Raw genomic sequence first — 19,143 nt, forward strand, 5'->3', positions numbered from 1 at the left:
GGGGCAGGGGGTTGGGGTGTGGGTGGGTGTGTATGTGAGGTCTCCAGCTGGGGGTGTGGGCTCTGGGGTGGAGATAAGGGGTTGGACGTGCACGAGGGTGCTCCACGCTGGGACTGAAGGGTTCGGAGGGGGAGGGATCAGGACTGGGGCACGGAAACGGCTCAGGGGTGCAGGCTCTGGGCAGCACTTACCTTAAGCAGCTCCCAGAAGCTGCGGCATGTCCCCCCTTCATCTCCTACATGGAGGTGCAGCCAGACGGCTCTAAGCGCTGCCCTGTCCACAGGCACCACCCTTGCAGCTCCCATTGGCTGTGGTTCTAAGCCAATAGGAGCTGCGTGGGTGGCACCTGAGGCTGGGGTAGCGTGCAGAGACCCCTGGCTGCCCCTAAGCATAGGAGCTGGAGAGGGGATATAGGAGCTGGAGGGGAGCCACGCAGAGACATGGTATGAGCGGAGCGGGACAAGCCCCCAACCTTGCTCCCCGGCTGAAGCACCGGAGCGGGGCAAGCCCCGGACTCTGCTTCCTGGCGGGAGCTTGAGGGCCAGATTAAAATGTCTGAAGGGCCAGATATGGGCGATGGGCCGTAGTTTGCCCACCCATTGTCCAGCAGCAGAAACCAGAGCCAAAACTAACAGATTTTTTTGCTCATTTACAGAGCTGACAGTGGAGCTGAGAGACCGGGCTCTCAGCTCCCCGCCCTGCCCCTCTTACGTCAGTGGAAGTGCTCTTGGTGAGGACACACACAACCAACCCAAGGAGGGTAGTGTAGACATGCAACACTGCAGTAATTACTGTGGTGGCTATAAGTCAATCTAATGTAAGTTGACTAAGCCCTGGTCTACACTGGGGGTGGGGGGATTGATCTAAGTTACGCAACTTCAGCTACATGAATAACGTAGCTGAAGTCAACGTACTTAGATTGACTTACCATGTTGTCTTCACCGTGGTGAGTTAACTGCTGCCGCTCCCCTGTTGACTCTGCCTGCGCCTCTTGTGGCGCTGGAGTACAGGGGTCGATGGGAGAGCACTCAGGGTCGATTTATCGCGTCTGAACTAGATGCGATAAATCGATCCCCGCTGGATCGATCGCTGTCCACTGATCAGACAGTTAGTGAAGACATACCCTTAGGTTTGTAGTATAGCTATACCCTTAGGAAGTCACCCTGGTTCACTTACATTCAGAAGTTTATCTCTGTATACCCATACTACTGAGAAAAGAAGACTGAGGGGGAACCTCAAAACAGCCTTTAACATATTTCAAGACTCTTATAATGAGGATGGTGACTGGGTGGATTTGATTTAAATCAAATTGATTTAAATCATGATTTAAATCACTGCTCAGGAAGACTCTATTTAAACAGGGTTTTCTACATAAACGAGCATTCTTGTTGGTTGTTATAACCTTAATACATATTCTTCACAACTCAGAGATTGATATAGGTTTCATTTTTAGAAGATACACACTATACATTTTTGAAAAGTGATTTATTTTGAAAACTGTTCAGATTAGTTTTATAGCTATATCAGAAAATGAATGATTTGGTTATTTCATTTACCAAAGGTAATTGAAGCAGATATTTATGAAGTCACTGGGAGGTGAACTATCTCCAGTTCAACAGGTTAATCATTAATATTTGCAGGATTTTCTTGCCTTGCTGTATTAGGAGGAGAACATCACCAGAGAGATATGTAAATTGTTTTGTTTAACTAAAACAACAATGTTAAATATTCTGGATTTTTTTCTTCAACAGCAAACATATAATATTTTAACAAAAAAGCATATGTCCCTCGCTTCTCACATTTATCTCCAGACTTCTTCTCCTTGTCCAGATCTATTCTGCCCCCAACAATCTTCTATTCACTGAAATTTTTGAAACTTTGCACTTTTAGAGAGAGGTAAGGGATTGACTCTGTGTACACAAATTTTCAGAGGAACAATAGAGTTGAGGTCTGTTATTTCTCACATCTATGTATTATTTTAAAACATTTTTGCTGTTAACAAGCATGTAACCTCTGGAGACACAAATCCACAGTTTGAGAACTGCAAAATTAGCATCTCTGATGGTATCTTCTAGACTGAGCACTGAGTCCCATTGGGTAGATAGAAAGATTAACCTAAATAATCTATACAGAAGCCCGTGGAACCTCATAAGATTGGGTCCCTAATCTATGAACTATTGGAACTCACTTACAAAACTTTTCTTAAACATTACATGAATATATTGTCTCATACTATAGAATTAGAATTTATAATCCCTATTCCATGATGAGATAGCTTTAATTAAGTTACATGATAGCTCAAAGATATCTGTAGATCGGTTTTTTCCTCAAAAAAATCCAATTTAAATTTTAAAAAATCCATTTTTTAAAAATCATTGATTTTTATCCATCCTGGATGGTGACCAACTGTTCTCCAAATCCACTTAAGGTAGGACAAGAAGTAATGGACTTAATCTGCGGCAAAGGAATTTACGTTAGATATTGGAGAAACTTTCTAACTATGGGATAGTTAAGTGCTAGAATAGGCTTCCAAGAGCTGCTACGGAATCCTCTTAATTGAAAGTTTTTAAGAACAGGCATGACGAACACCTGTCAGGGATGTTCTAGGTCACTTGGTTCTGCGGCAGCACAGCTGGCTGGACTAGATGACCTCTTGAGGTCCCTTCCAGCCCTACATTTCTATGATTCTGTCAAGAGCTAGAAATGCAATGTGTGTCTAAAACTTAAAATCTACAGAAATGGATTGCTTAATATTACAACTCCAATTGTCAGAGAAAGTTGCGTATTCACTCCTGATAAGTATAATTTTCAAGTCCTGATCTAAGATAATGTGGTGAAATATTGTTTTAAAAATGCATTTCCTCATGGATTTTCCAGAAGGCCATGTGTATGGTTAATGTAATAGTGTTTACAATTTAAAGTGTTCATGTAAAGGAGAACATAATGAAGCATGTACACATTTTTCAAATGTGGGCAAAAGGAAAAAACAATATATTTATAAGATGCAGTACATATTTACTGCAAAATGAAGTCTTGATGGAGAAGAAGAATACGATCTTGATGTTTGCTGAGGAAGTGCAACAAGATTATTCCAGTATAACTGCCCAAATTCTAGGAGAGTGTTTAAAATAGATTCACAGGGAGTATATACGCATTTTCAGTATAGCAGAGGGAAGTTTTCTAGTGCACTATACCTAGTTTATTCTATAAATAATCCATGAAACTGGGCCTACAACTGTCCTAGTTGCAAGTGAGTAATTAGAATGACCACAGAATCACAGTTTTTGTTCTTAGGAATCACTCGCTATTGAGCTTAATTAATGAACACACTTCCCTTTAAAGCAACTGATGTTTTAAGTCAGTTTTACAAGTACAATGTAGGGAACCTATTCAGTCACTAGAGGGCTTTTGCTATTTCTTCTCTTCAGCCTGACAAGGGAAGAAAGAATGGAAGCAAGGGTAAATAGCAAGGTACACATATTGTACTCAGTATTGTAACCAGAGCCCTCCTAAGCACCACTAACAATTTAGAGGAGAAAGAAAAGGAAGGTTGTCTATTTATTGCTGGTATGGGTCTGCAAATGTATTTCAAAATGTGTGTTGATCTCTCCTTGCTGCAGTCATTATTAATCTGTAAAAGGCATGAGTTTTGAACTGCGGCAAATTAGGCAAGTATTTATAACTGGTTCACGTTGAATGAGACAATTAGAGGCATTAAGAAATTTAATTCTGGCAGAGCAATCAAACAGATGCTACTGCCAAATTGTACACACAACTAAATCTTAATTTCCACTTGATTAAATGAGGGCGTCAACTGCATTTCTAACATTAATTGAATTGGCCAAGGAACCCTCAGTTGGAATATACTGACAGCAATATTGGATAATGGAAAAAGTATTCAGTATAAAAAAAATTAAATAAATGCATTTTTTTAGAGCCAGAACTATAAAAGCAGTTCTAACTGATGTCTGGACATTTGCAGAAATCTACATATACAGGTTTTGGTTAATTAATCTAATAAACCATCTAACTCTTTTTTTATCTAGGCTCTTTGTTCTGCTTTTGGTTGTACATCTGCTTGTAGCATAGTGCATACCAGAAATGATACTTTTAAATCTCTAAGTAGTTTGGCTTCATGAAAATCAACATCATAACTGTTCCGGAAAGCGTAACATGAAAAAAACAAAAACAAAAAAGAAACCAAGTAAGAACAGAAATGTACTGTAAATTAATGAATAGAGCCCTTATGTTTAACAGTGTTATGCTAGGTCAGATTAACAAGGTTTGGAAGTGATTAAAGTTTGGATATTTGATTACTTACACCATACTAGTTATTCTCAAATGAACTTTTAGATGTAATCCTAAATTTAAAATAAAACCATTGTACTAAACATAACAACTGTTATGTTGCCATAAAATAACATAACATTATCAAGCTATTTAGATAAAGGCAATTCTAAACCAGTGAGGGCCAGACTGTGACTTCTGATTTATTAAGCAGTCCGCTGATTTCAGTAGGAGCCACTTGCACACAACAGAGGGTAGGGCCCAGCCCTAGCTCCTAGATGGGAGGGGGGAATACTACCTATATACACCATGCTTTCCTTTCTCTTTCTATTATGTAAATGAGTCAGTTAAGTCCAAGGAAACATTTCACTGACCCGTCCTAAAATACTCAGGCCAGCCCTGGGCATAGTTGTATGATCACACTGAGTAAGAGCTGGTTACATTTTGGAGGCAAAGCCGGAAAAATTCTTTCACTGATAAATCTTTACAACATCAGGAGTGACTGTGTGGAGTGGAACAATTCCTACAGAAGTATGAGCAGGAAATCCCACAAGAAGATGCTCACTTCATTTCTTTTAATCTACATAGTTTATTGAGGAGTAAGGGAGAAAAGGGCTCTAAATTAATCAAATGACAAATCCTCTCCTTCTAAATAAAGTAACAAAGCGTAGTAAATAAACTATCCTCACAGTAAATTACTCATAGACCTACCGATCTATATTTCTACAGTTCTTATCACTCTGGTATCTTAGTGGCATTGTGAAACAGGAAAGTATATGGCTTGATTTCTTATTCCAAAGCTGTTATATAATTACCTACATTTTGGAAAACTTTTTGTTCTGTAAAATAGATGTATTTCATAATGTGGTATTCCAACTCTGTAGTATGTTAAATATTTCATAAAATTATAGTTAACAGAAAAACAATATCTGGAAGGTTAAAAAAAATCTATAAACAAAATTAAGTTTATAACATGTTTTCCCATGCTTTACATTTACAGTTTCTTTTATGTATCCCTTATATCCTTCTCTATTAATATCAAAGGTCAAAATACTTAATATTTGGCAGAGACTACGACACATAATTGATGGTGCAACATGCAATAATAATACTTAATGCATCTGCTGTGATTATAGTTGTCAGCACATTGGATTTTCAAGGCTTTTCTTAATAGGAAAATTCTGGCTCTAAAGCAATCCATTTTAATGTACTTGTATATCACATTTATTGACCAATTGAAATATATTAAAAAAGCATGTAATTAATTTAGCATAGTGAAGCAAACATAGGTAGTGCGCAAATAAATGGAAATATTCCTAAAGAAGGCTCTGTGTAAACATTTCTCTTGCACAATCTTTTAGAATTATTGCAATTTATATGTATTTTCCTCTAGAATTTTGATGTGATTAATGTCAGTGAAATGAAAATACAATAATTCCAACTGAAGAAAAATCTGAACCATATACTATGATTAAAAATCAACTTTGCTATATGCCACTTATATTCAAGTTGAATATGATAGGCCTGATTTTGATCTCACATCTATTTAGCACTAGTATAATTTAACTGATTTCCAAAATTGCAAAACTCCTTTTTATTAATTTTAAACACTGTAATTTTGTGTGGTTCTTTACAGAACTCAGAAGACGACACCCTGATTCTGGTCTTATGCTAATTTAAATCAGGAATAACACTAAGGAAGTCATTTGGACTATACCAAGGTACAGCTGATATGAGTGAGATCAGTACCAGAACCACTGTCCCTACACCAAAGAGCTTAAAACCACATCAAACAAACAAGAAAACATAGAAAACAAAGGAAATTATAGAAAAGGAAGTGAAAAAAGGCTAAAATAAATATGATATGAATTGCATTATACTGTAAATGAGCTTTATACATTCTGATATTTTTAACACTGAGAATGAGGTAGAGAAAAGGGAAATGAATAGAGGTTAAAGGTGGAAAGAAAAGCAAAATAAATGAATTTGAGGAAGGATCTGAAGAAAGAGAGAGTGAAAGTCTGACACACAGGAAGAAGGATATAACAGCAGATAAAGGGAAGATGAAACAAAATGAAAAGGCCTGCAAAAGTTTTATTTCTAAATGAAAAAGTACACAAATCCTTTAGTTTAAAAAAAAAAAGAGATAGTTGATAATCCTGCATGAAACTATTCCTATCCTCAGTTATTTAATTTATCTGCATGGTTTACCTATTCTACATAATTAAGTATCTGAAGAATACAGCTGGTTGGGAAACAGAATTTCCCTTCCACAGGAAATTCTGATATTTTGAAATTTCTTTTGCCCCTAATAAGAACAAATATTAGAAATTTTTAAATTTACTGCAAAATGAAAGTTCTGAAATATTTTGTTTTGGCAACATTGAAATGAACTGAACATTTTGTTTCAATAAGGTCAAAATGTTTTGTTTAAATTTAATAATTTTGTCATACACACACACCCCACAAGTCAAAATGATAAAATCAAAACAAAATGTTTTGACCTTATCAAAACAAAACATTTCAATAATTTCCCATCAAAATTTTTGACAAAATAGATATGTTCCCATTAAATATTTCAAATTGGCAATTCCTGAAAGCAAACTGTTCCACTAGAAAATTTTCAGCCAGCTCTACTGAAGAGTTATTATAGTCTGTGAATGTAATCAATAATAGCATCCAAATGCCCTTGAAAGATATCTGGATTATTTTATAGTTATGTATTATTTTCTCATAAGGTGCTGTTTTCATCACAGTCTAGATGTAGTCTAATTCTGAGGATAGAAAATTATCAATCACCAAAACCAGAATCTGTTTTAAATATAGCTATATAAGTGATATAAAGAAGCATTAACAAAATGAAGAAGTGTTGTCACAATGCTTGAATCCAGACAGATCTCAGTTCTTCTCAGAACACTGACCCCCAGTTTATGACCCTGAGACAAATTCTACTCCAATTTACATCAGTGTAAATCTGATCTAAATTTACTGTGCAGTTAAGACTGACTAAATGAGAACTGAATTTGTACTCCTGTATGCAACATTGTAGGTTGAGATTTTACCATAACTAGATTTATTCAAATCATATTTAAAATATGGCTTTGAAAATGACACTGTAAGCTTCTTTTGTTTATTAACCTATTATTGACAGTAATGCTTTCTGTCAATATTTACCAATAAATCATTTTATCACCTATAAAATTTTAATTTAGATATTGTCTGAAGTTATAGCTTTCTGTTGCTTCATGTTATTCTAATTATCCAACAGTGCCTTAAGGGTGAATGTTTGGATCAAATAACTTTGACAGAGAAGTATGTACATATCCCACATGCAGGTGTGTTAAGTAATCTTGGGCAAGCAACTTAACTTCTCAGTACTTCCGTTTCCCCCCTCCTTTGTGAATCACTTTGAAACCTATGTATTTCAGTTTTTCTCTATGTAGGACTCATTGCAGCAGCCATCTTTTTCCTCCCCTACTTCAGTAAACAAGAAAAGTTCTATCTGAGAACTCTGAGAATCATTGGTTATTCACCAATACAGATGGACTCACAAAAAGTCTTTTACGGGAGACAAACTTGATATTTTATTTATAAGACTAAATTATCTTGATGAATATGTTACCAAGATAGAAGGGTGACTGGATAATGTGAACAATGTGAGCAAACAGTGAGTGGAAGAATTGAATCCACTCTTGTAAAACACTGCACAGTGTGTGACAGGCTTATAAAAAAAGATGAGAAACCAAATCTGTGTGTGGAAAATACCTAAACCCTTGGAATTCTTACAAAAAAGAAAAGTCCTGAAGCAAATTCCTTCCATATTGATTTGGAAGCACAGATGAACTGAAGTAGCTAAATTCTATAGTAGTCCTGCCAAATGGTCTGCTACACAAGAAAATACAATTACAGTATTGCTACAATTTTAGATTAAAGAGACAGAGAGACCCTTAGTTACAGCTAGGGGAAAAAAGGAGACCTAACGTTTCAAGGAAACAAAATTTTAATTTTCCTAGATGTTAGCTAAACCATACATTCTCACAGGGGAGAGCTGGAGGCTAAAATTTCCGGGTGTTATATCATCTCTCCATTAGTGCAGTATCTGAGCATCTCTCAAGTAAAATCGATTAGCAGCAATGAAGTCCCTAGTGGACTTCACAGAATTTCTGTCTCTTCTCCCTTTTCAGTGTAAAAACTCTGCTTGGGGTAATTTTTTGTTACTGTTAGTTTCTGTTTGGTTGACCAAGTCTATTTGGGGATGGAGGTAGAAGGAATATCAGTGTTGTGAGTGTCATACTGGGCATGCTGGAAAGCCTTCATTAAAAAGGTAGGTTCTGCAGCATTTCCTAAAGATGGTCAGTCTCTGGATTTGTTTCACCTGTCTGGAAGTTCCTCCCATATTGACCCCTTAAGACTGCGGCTGTTTTGTCCCAGCCCTCAGGCACTTTTGTCTGGTCTTTGTGATCTGCATTGTTCTAAAGCAATGCAACTATCAGGGATGTTCACAGAACAAAATTAATTCTTTAGTGTAAATAGGGCTTGATTTATTAATTGATTTGATGATTAGGACCAAGCCCTTAAACTAGTATCAGAAATTAACTGGGAATCAGTGCAGAGACCAGAGCATGGACTTTAACTGCTCACGGCAGCTTAAACCATGGAGAAGGGGGCAGCCATGTTCTGTATCAGCTGGATCTATGCATTATTTTCACATTCAGATACAGTGAATTACAGTAATCACATCTGGAGGTCATAAGTGCCTGGGTCATAAGTGCCTGGTCATAAGTGCTTGAGGACTTGTTTAGGAGAAAGCGGCAAAGTTTCCTAGCAAGCTGGAGGTGAAAGAAGACATTTTTGGATGCCCAGTGACATCCATATGTAAGCTTAGTTATGAGTCAAAACAGGACCCCAAGGCTTTACACCACCTTGACGGATGGGAGCTATATGCCTTCAATAGAAGATGGGGAAAAGTGACCCAGTTAGTTCTTCAAAGCAACACTTTGGCCTTCTCCATGTTGAGTTTAAGTCAGCTGCTCTGCATTCAAAAGTTGATCTCATTTTGACATCTTAATAGTGAACATAATTGCATCAGTGGAGAATGATACACATAGATAAGTGTCATTACCATATTCTTGCCAGCTGAATCCATGGTATTTCACTACCTCTCCAAATGGTTTAAAGTAGATGTAGAAAATAATGGGAGATAGGGGGGATCTCTCTGGGATCTTGCAGGTCTGCCCATTGGAAAGGAAGAGCAGTTATCCATCACCATTCTCGGAGTTCTGCTAGACAGGAAAGATGGGAATCACTGTAGTGCTGTGCTATCTACTCCTGCTATGCCACATAGGTGGCTAACAGTGTCTTGTGGTCCACTACGTCAAAAGCTGCGGAGAGCTCTAGGAGGATGGAGGGAGTTACTCACTTTTTGCAGTAACGATGGTTCTTCGAGTTTCATCCCCCAGGGGTGCTCCACAAAAGGTGTGTCTGTGTCCCTACGCCTCTGATAGAAGATTTTAGATAGCAGCATCTGTTCGGCCTGCACATGCACTCTCCCGGTCTCATGCCTTGCCTCGAGGCTATCTAACGCTGAACGGGCAAATCACTTAGTTCCTTCTCTACTGCAGAGCCCCATATTGAGAACTCCAAAATAGAGGGAAGAGGGCGAGTTATGGAGCACCCATAGGGGGACACATCTTGAAAAACCATTATTACTGCACAAGGTGAGTAACTCTCTCTTCTTCTTCGAGTAGTGTCCCTATAGTTGCTCCGCTAGAGGTGACTCCACAGCAGTATCCCGATGGAGGACTGGAGCTTCAGAGTCGAGTCTAGTAATGACATCAACACTGTGCAGATGAAGATGGCATCGGAAGCTGAGTGTTGTGTAAGTGCATCGTGTTCTGTGAAGGTATGAGTAAACGCCCAAGTTGCTGCCCTGCATAATTCTGAGATGAGGACATTTCTAATGAATGACACATAGGTGGAAACGGATCTCATGGAATATGTGCGGACTCCGGATGGAGGTTGCAGATTACGGGCATGATAACAATAGTTAATACAGTTGAGACCCATTTTGAGAGTCTGTGAACTGATACTGCAGAGCCCTTGAGTCTATAAAGGATAAGAACAGTTTAGGAGATTTCTTAAGGCCTGGTCTACACTACGAGTTTACGTTGGATTTAGCAGCATTAAATCCGAATTAACCCTGCACCCGTCTACACAACGAAGCCATTTTTTCGACATAAAGGGCTCTTAAAACCGATTTCTGTACTCCTCCCCAATGAAGGGATTAGTGCTGAAATAGACATCGCCGTTTCGAATTAGGGTTAGTGTGGATGCAATTCGAAGGTATTGGCCTCTGGGAGCTATCCCACAGTGCACCATTGTGACCACTCTGGACAGCACTTTGAACTCGGATGCACCGGCCAGGTGAACAGGAAAAGCCCAGGGAACTTTTGAATCTCATTTCCTGTTTGGCCAGGCGAGTTCATCAGCACAGGTGACCATGCAGTCCCAGAATTGAAAAAGAGCTCCAGCATGGACCGAACGGGAGGTACTGGATCTGATCGCTGTATGGGGAGAGGGATCCGTGCTATCAGAACTATGTTCCAAAAGACGAAATGCCAAAATATTTCAAAAAATCTCAGAGGCCATGAGGGACAGAGGCTACAGCAGGGACGCAACACAGTGCTGCATGAAACTTAAGGAGCTCAGACAAGCATACCAGAAAACCAAAGAATCAAACAGACGCTCCAGGACAGAGCCCCAGACATGCCATTTCTACGCTGAGCTGCAGGCAATTCTACGGGGGGTCGCCACCACTACCCCACCCCTGTCCGTGGACTCTGATGATGGGGTATTCTCCGCCATGGCTGAGGATTTTGCAGATGAGGAAGATGAGGAGGAGGAGGAGGACGAGCTTGGGGAGAGCACACAGCACACCGTTCTCCCCGATAGACAGGATCTTTTTATCACCCTGACTGAAATACCCTCCCAACCCAAAGAAGCCAGAGAAGGGACCTCTGGTGAGTGTACCTTTTTAAATATAATACATGTTATAAAAGCAAGCGTTTTTTAATGATTGAGTAGCCCTGAGGACTTGGGATGCATTCGTGGCCAGTACTGCTACTGGAAAAGTCTGTTAACGTGATTGGGGATGGAGCGGAAATCCTCCAGGGACATCTCCATGAAGCTGTCCTGGAGGTACTCTAAAAGCCTTTGCAGAAGGTTTCTGGGAAGAGCAGCCTTATTCCGTTCTCCATGGTAGGACACTTTACCATGCCATGCTAGTAGCAACTAATCTGGTATCATTGCATGACAAAGCCTGGCAGCGTATGGTCCCAATGTTTGCTGGCATTCAAGCAACATCCATTCTTTATCTCTCTGTATCCTCAGGAGAGTGATATCATTCATGGTAACCTGGTTGAAATAGGAGAATTTGATTAAGGGGACATTCAGAGGTGCCCGTTCCTACTGGGCTGTTTGCCTGTGGCTGAAAAGAAATCCTCCCTGCAGTTAGCCACGCGGTGGGACGGGGGGCCATTGGCGCTGAGCTGTTCATGTTTGGCTAGCAGGGATCTTCCCTGATACCAGCCAGGTGGTGGGGGGAGGGGAAAAGCGATCATCCCAGAGAATTGGATGGGGGAGGGGGTTAGTTTGGTTTCTGCTGCTGCACGTTAACAGGAAAACTGCAGCACTAAATGGCCAAATCAACGGACTTTGCTTAGTATGGGAAAGGAGGAGGCTGCTGTTATGAAGGTTGCAGAAGCTGAAAGACTATGGCTTACCACGGCCACCTGCAAGCTGAATTCTGTTGCTCGGCACTGAGTGTGTGATCGCTAACACCAAAGCCGCAGGCACTCAATATAAGATGCAAAATGCGACCTTGTACCCAAATCACATGGGCTATGTAATGTGAATAGTGTTGTTCACCGTGAAAGAGTATAGCCATTGTTCTGTAAAATGTATCTTTTAAAATACTTCATTCCTTTTTTTCCTCCAGCAGCTGTAAATGTTTCAAGCCTCCCTCCTCCATCCCAAAGGCTACCTCAGATAAGGCGGCGAAAAAAAACGCACGCGCGATGACGTGTTCTCTGAGCTCATGCAGTCATCCAGCACTGACAAAGCTGTGTGGAGGGACACAATAGCAGAGTACAGGACAGTGGCAGATTAACATGAGGAAAGGTGGCGGCAGGAAGATCAGAGGAAGCATGGCAATGCTGGGGCTATTGCGGGATCAAAGGGACATGCTCCGGTGTCTGGTGGAGGTTCATGAACGCCAGCAGGATCACAGACTGCCACTGCAGCCCCTGCTTAACCGCCCTCCCTCCTCCCCAAGTTCCATAGCCTCCTCACCCAGACGCCCAAGAACGCGGGGTGGGAGGCTCCAGGCACCCAACCACTCCACCCCAGTGGACAGCCCAAGGAACAGAAGGCTAGCATTCAACAAGTTTTGAAGTGGGCTTTTCCTTCCCTCCTACCCTCCTCCCATGCCCCACCCGGGCTACCTTGTGAGTTATTTCCCTATTTTTATAATCAATTAATAAAGAATACATGTTTTTTAAATGATAGTGACTTTATTTCCTTTGCAAGCAAGCTGTGATCGAAGGCGGGAGGGCGGGTGGCTTACAGGGAATTAGAGTCAACCAAGGGGGCGGGTTTTCATCAAGGAGAAACAAACAGAAGTGTCACACAGTACCCTGGCCAGTCATGAAACTGGATTTCAAAGCTTCTCTGATGCGCACCGCTTCCTGCTGTGCTCTTCTAACTGCCCTGGTGTCTGGCTGTGCATATTCAGCGGCCAGGCGATTTGCATCAACCTCCCACCCCGCCATAAACATCTCCCCCTTACTCTCACAGAGATTGTAGAGCACACAGCAAGCAGCAATAACAATGGGAATATTGGTTTCGCTGAGGTCTAAGCGAGTCAGTAAACTGCGCCAGCAACCCTTTAAATGTTCAAATGCACACTCTACCACCATTCTGCACTTGCTCAGCCTATAGTTGAACAGCTCCTGACTACTGTCCAGGGTGCCTGTGTACGGCTTCATGAGCCAGGGCATTAAGGGGTAGGGCTGGGTCCCCAAGGATAACTACAGGCATTTCAACATCCCCAAAGTTATTTTCTGGTCTGGGAGGTAAATCCCTTCCTGCAGTCATTTAAACAGACCAGAGTTCCCGAAGACCCAAGCGTCATGAACCTTTCCCGGCCATCCCACGTTGATGTTGGTGAAACGTCCCTTGTGATCCACCAGTGCTTGCAGCACCATTGAAAAGTACCCCTTGCGGTTTATGTACTGGCTGCCCTGGTGGTCCGGTCCCAAGATAGGGATATGCTTTCCGTCTATAGCCCCACCACAGTTAGGGAATCCCATTGCAGCGAAGACATCCACTGTAACCTGCACATTTCCCAGAGTCACTACCTTTGATAGCAGCAGCTCAATGATTGCGTTGGCTACTTGCATCACAGCAACCCCCACAGTAGATTTGCCCATTCCAAATTGATTACCGACTGACCGGTAGCTGTCTGGCATTGCAGACTTCCACAGGGCTACTGCCACTCGCTTGTGAACTGTGAGGGCTGCTCTCATCTTGGTATTCTTGCTCTTCAGGGCAGGGGAAAGCAAGTCACAAAGTTCCATGAAAGTGCCCTTACGCATACGAAAGTTTCAGAGCCACTGGGAATCATCCCAGACCTGCAACACTATGCAGTCCCACCACTCTGTGCTTGTTTCCCAGGCCCAGAATCGGCATTCCACGGCATGAGCCTGCCCCATTAACACCATGATCTCCAAATTGTGGGGGAACGCGGTTTTAGAGAAAAGTGTGTTCATGTCCTCATCACTGCGCTGCCGTCGCCTCCTCGCCTGGTTTTTCAGGTGCTGGTTCTGCGTACACTGCACGATAATGCGTGAGGTATTTACAATGGTCATAACTGCTGTGGTGAGCTGAACGGGCTCCATGCTTGCTGTGCTACGGCGTCTGCTCTTGCTCGGGCAATCCAGGGAAAAGGGTGTGAAATGATTGTTTGCCGTTGCTCTGGCGGAGGAAGGGGCGACTGACAATATGGCTTACAGGGTTGGCTTACAGGGAATTAAAATCAACAAAGGGGGTGGCTCTGCGAGAAACAGAATGGCCCCCTCAAGGATAGAACTCAAAACCTCAAGGATGGAACTCAAAACTGGGTTTAGCAGGCCGTTGATTTCACGGAGGGAGGGAGGAGAAAATGAATACAAAACAAATCTGGTCTATTTCTTGTTTTGATCCATTTCATCTATCTTCATACATCTTGCTGGCAGCAGACTGTGCAGTACGACCGCTAGCCATCGTCATCTCCTGGGTGCTCGGCAGAAGACGGTGCAGTATGACTGCTGGCCATTGTCTTCTGCTGGCTGCTGATTAAAAGACAGTGCACTGCCGGTAGGACTGAATCGCCATGAGACGAAACTTAAAAGGGAAATGACCTGGCTGAGTCACTCCCATGTTTGCCCAGGTGCCCCTAACCTCATTGAGGTCGGTTAAAAGAGCACCCTGGACTATGTCGGTGACGGCTACCAGTCATACTGCACTGTCTGCTGCCAAAAGGCAATAAACTGCTGCTGTGCAGCAATGCAATACTGCATCTGCCAGCACCCAGGAGACATACAGTGACGGTTAGCTGAGCGGGCTCCATGCTTGCCATGGTATGGCGTCTGCACAGGTAACTCAAGAAAAAAGGCGCAAAACAATTGTCTGCCCTTGCTTTCACGGAGGGAGGGAGGGAAGGGGGGCCTGACAATATGTACCCAGAACCACCCGCGACAATGTTTTAGCCCCATCAGGCACTGGGATTTCTACCCAGAATTCAAATGAGTGGTGGAGACTGCGGGAACTGTGGGATAGCTACCCACAGTGCAACACTCCGGAAGTTGATGGTTGCCTCGGTGCTGTGGACACACTCCGCCGACTACATGCACTTAGAGCATTTGTGTGGGGACACACACAATCGACTGTATAAAAACGCTTTCTACAAAACCGACTTCTATAAATTCGACCTAATTTCGTGGTGTAGACAAGGCCTAAAGTCCTTTGGCATTTTATTTGGACAGGACAAAGCTCTTCTAACATCAAGCCTATGTAATATTGCCTCCCCGTTGTCATGGTGAGGCTTTAGGAAGAAGGTGTAAAGTGAAGGAGTTGGTTCATATGGAAGGACAAGGTCACTATGGGGAGGAACTTTGGGCGTGGCCTCAGTGTGACTTTGTCTTTAAAGAAAATTGTGAAGGGGGGTGTGCCATTAGTGCAGCTATTTCACCTATTTTCCGTGAGGAGGTGATGGCCACTAGATATGTTGTCTTCATGGATAGATATGTAAGCGAGTACATAGCCGTGGGTCTGAAAGGTGGCCTTGTTAGGCTCCTGAGAACTAAATTAAGGTCCTATGTTGGCATGGAGCATCTGGTTTGTGGGAAGAGGTTTCCCATGCCCTTGAGGAATCTCTTTGTTGTTGGATGGGCGAATACTGAATATCCATCTGTCTGCTCGTTGAAGATCGTTATGGCTGCAAGGTGTACTTTTAGTGAGCTAAGAGATAGTCCCTTAAGATCTAGTATGTAGTCTAGAATTAGGGGAAGGGTGGAAGATGCTGGGTTAATTTGTTTGGAATTACAACAGATTTGGAATCTTTGCCAAGTTTGCACTTAAGTGTGACAAGACAGATTTAACTGGGAATTGGTCCTGCTTTGAGCAGGGGGTTGGACTAGATGACCTTCTGGGGTCCCTTCCAACCCTTATATTCTATGATTCTATGATTCTATGATTTATTTTCTGCTGTGTAATAGCACTTCTTTGACCTCAGAGCAGAAATTCTCTCTGCATTGGAACCATAGAGGAGCCAAGCCTTAAGCCAGAGAGCCTATAAATAGGGATGAAGGGTCTGTCCAGCATTCTGGGACAGGAGGTGAGGAATTGGTTGAAGAGGAAATAGTGTTGGTTTCTTGAAAGCTGTGTTAGGGGTACCACATTTTTCTTGGCCAGGTGAGAACTATGAGTATAACTTTTGCTTTTTCCCTCTTTATTTTTAGTAAGACCTTTGATACAAGAGGGAATGGAGGAAAGGCATACAGACGCTCTCTGATACATTGAAAAAGGAAAGAGTCTCCTAGTGACTGTTTCCCCATTCAGGCTCTGGAGCAATAACAGGAGCATTTCTTGTTCAGGTGAGTAGCAAACAATTCTATTGTTGGAGTCCCTCAGCAACTGAATATGTCGGGTCCATTTCCCATTCATGATTGTGGTAGACTGTCTGCCATGATAATTCTGTAATCCTGAAAGATAAGCGGCTGACATGAGAACTTTGTGGTGAATGTGCCAATTCCATAGTTTTACTGCTTCTGTGCAGAGGGAGGGTGACTGCCCCCCCATGTCAATTTATGTAAAACATGCACGCTATGTTGTCTGTCACGATTTTTCGTATGCATGCCCTTGAGTACTGGTAGAAAAAATGCACAAGCATTCCTGACTGCTCTGAATTCCAAAAGGTTGTTATGGAGTGTGGACTCCATAGGGGACCATTTGCCCTGAACCTTGTGGTTGTTCAGGTGAGCGCCCCAGCCTATTAGAGATGTGTCTTGTCAGTATCAATACTGGTGGAGGTGCATAGATGGGATCCCTTCAGACACTCCTTGGATCCTTTCCACCATTCTAGGGAGTCTTTGACTATGGAAGGCATCGACAGTGGCTCTTTTCATCTGTCCTTGTTTGGCACGTATACTAATCTGAGGCATGCTTGTAGGCACCGCATGTGTAGTCTCACATGAGATATCATGAATGTGCCCGCTGCCATGTGCCCGAGAAGCTGAAGGCAATTTCTGGTTGACATTTGTGGGCTGGCCTTACCTGTGTCTATTAGGGTGGTCAGGGTGTTATATCTGTGTAGTGGGAGGAATGCTCTGGCCTCCACCGCGTAAAGATAAGCCCCTATAAACTCCAAGTGTTGCACTGGTGTCAAGGTTGATTTTTGGGTATTGAGTTGTAAACCAAGCTGCGTGAATATGTCCATAATCTTTCGAGTTGCTCATTGGTTGTCGTCAAATGAACAAGCGCTGAGAAGGCAATCGTCCAAATATGCGTAGATTATGATTCCCAATTTGCGTAGATGAGCTGGAAAATACTCTGGGTGCAGACAATAGGCCAAATGCAAGCATTCTGTATTGGTAGTGGCCTTGGCCAAAGGTGAATCAGAGGAATCTTCCGTGGGATAGTTGAATTGATATGTAGAAATAGGTATCTTGGAGGTCAAGGGTTGAGAACCAGTCTCCCTGGTCTAGAGATGGAATAACTGCTGCTAGTGTAACCATCTTGAATTTTTGTGCCTTCACGTATTTGTTTAGTGCTCTTAGATATAAAATGGGTCTCCAACCTCCTTTTTTCTTGGGAATCATAAAATATCTGGAATAAAAGCCTTTTCCTTTGAGTAGCCCCTAAGCACAGCAGGTGATCTATGTCCTGGTGTAGCAAACTTTTGTTAGAAAGGTCCCTGGAGAGGGACAGGGAAGAAGGGAGATGAAGTGGACAGGAGTGGAAATGATCTCCAAGACCCATTTGTCTGAAGTTATATTTTCCCAGTTCTATCTGAACAAAGCAAGGCGGCGTTCAAAAGGATGTGTAAGTTGTATATAGCAGCAATTGTTGATGGGAGTGATTGCTCAGGGCTTCAACTAATGTGTCAAAACTGGTGTTTGGAGGACATGGGCTGTAATGCTGAAGTTTGGGGGGCTGATGGCCTTCTTTCTTGGATTCTTGGTCTCATGCGTTGAGGATCATAGTACTTTTGGGGTGGAGGGAACTGGGCCAGTCAGGATCTATAGGACGATTGTGTACTAAAATTTTCTTTTCTGCACCGGTGTGTAGATCCCTAATGAGTGGAGCGTGGCTCAAGCCTTTGAGCGTGTGAAATGAGGCATCAGTCTTGTTGGTGAAGAGATTGGAGCCCTCAAATGGGAGATCTTCTACTGTTGTCTGTACTTCCTTTAGTAGTCCTGAGAGGAGTAACCAGGCGGCTTTTCTCATTACCACCGTCATTGACACTGAGCAGGCTGCTGTGTCTGCGGTATCTAGAGTAGTCTGCAGTGCTGTGCATGCTACCGGCTGGTCCCCATTAAAGATGGCTGGAAATTGTTCTTTTTGTTTGTCTGGCAGGTGTTCAATAAAAGCACTAAGTTTGCCATAAATCATGTGGTCGTACTTTGCCATTAGAGTCTGATGGTTTGCAATCTGAAATTGTAAAGTTGCAGAAGAGTATGCTTTTATCCCAAATAGATCAAGTCTCTTCCAGTCTTTGTTGTAAGGGGTAGATTTAATCATAGAACCATAGAATATCAGGGTTGGAAGGGACCTCAGGAGGTCATCTAGTCCAACACCCTGCTCAAAAGCAGGACCCATACCCAATTAAATCATCCCAGCCAGGGCTTTGTCAAGCCTGACCTTAAAAACTTCTAAGGAAGGAGATTCCACCACCTCCCTAGGCAACGCATTCCAGTGTTTCACCACGCTCCTAGTGAAAAAGTTTTTCCTAATATCCAACCTAAACCTCCCCCACTGCAACTTGAGACCATTACTCCTTGTCCTGTCCTCTTCCACCACTGAGAATAGTCTAGAACCATCCTCTCTGGAACTACACCTCTCAGGTAGTTGAAAGCAGCTATCAAATCCCCCCTCATTCTTCTCTTCTGCAGACTAAACAATCCCAGTTCCCTCAGCCTCTCCTCATAAGTCATGTGTTCCAGACCCCTAATCATTTTTGTTGCCCTTCGCTGGACTCTCTCCAATTTATCCACATCCTTCTTGTAGTGTGGGGCCCAAAACTGGACACAGTACTCCAGA

At 42.4% G+C, this 19,143-nt stretch overlaps 1 protein-coding gene and 1 long non-coding RNA gene across 3 annotated transcripts in view; one reads left to right on the forward strand and one right to left on the reverse strand.

The window, feature by feature from the left end:
• LOC142071913 (uncharacterized) overlaps positions 1–19,143 on the forward strand; it is a 248,828-nt gene that overhangs the window by 170,066 nt on the left and 59,619 nt on the right. Inside the window, exon 4 of the long non-coding RNA XR_012668146.1 lies at positions 16,344–16,478. This is a non-coding gene — a long non-coding RNA (uncharacterized LOC142071913). The remainder of the gene's footprint in view (positions 1–16,343; positions 16,479–19,143) is intronic.
• The window catches only part of VEGFC (vascular endothelial growth factor C), a 141,783-nt gene that overhangs the window by 39,379 nt on the left and 83,261 nt on the right, over positions 1–19,143 (reverse strand). The window lies entirely within an intron of this gene.

This window comes from Caretta caretta, chromosome 4 (assembly GCF_965140235.1).
Source record: "Caretta caretta isolate rCarCar2 chromosome 4, rCarCar1.hap1, whole genome shotgun sequence".
In the NCBI taxonomy this organism is placed as follows: Eukaryota; Metazoa; Chordata; order Testudines; family Cheloniidae; genus Caretta; species Caretta caretta.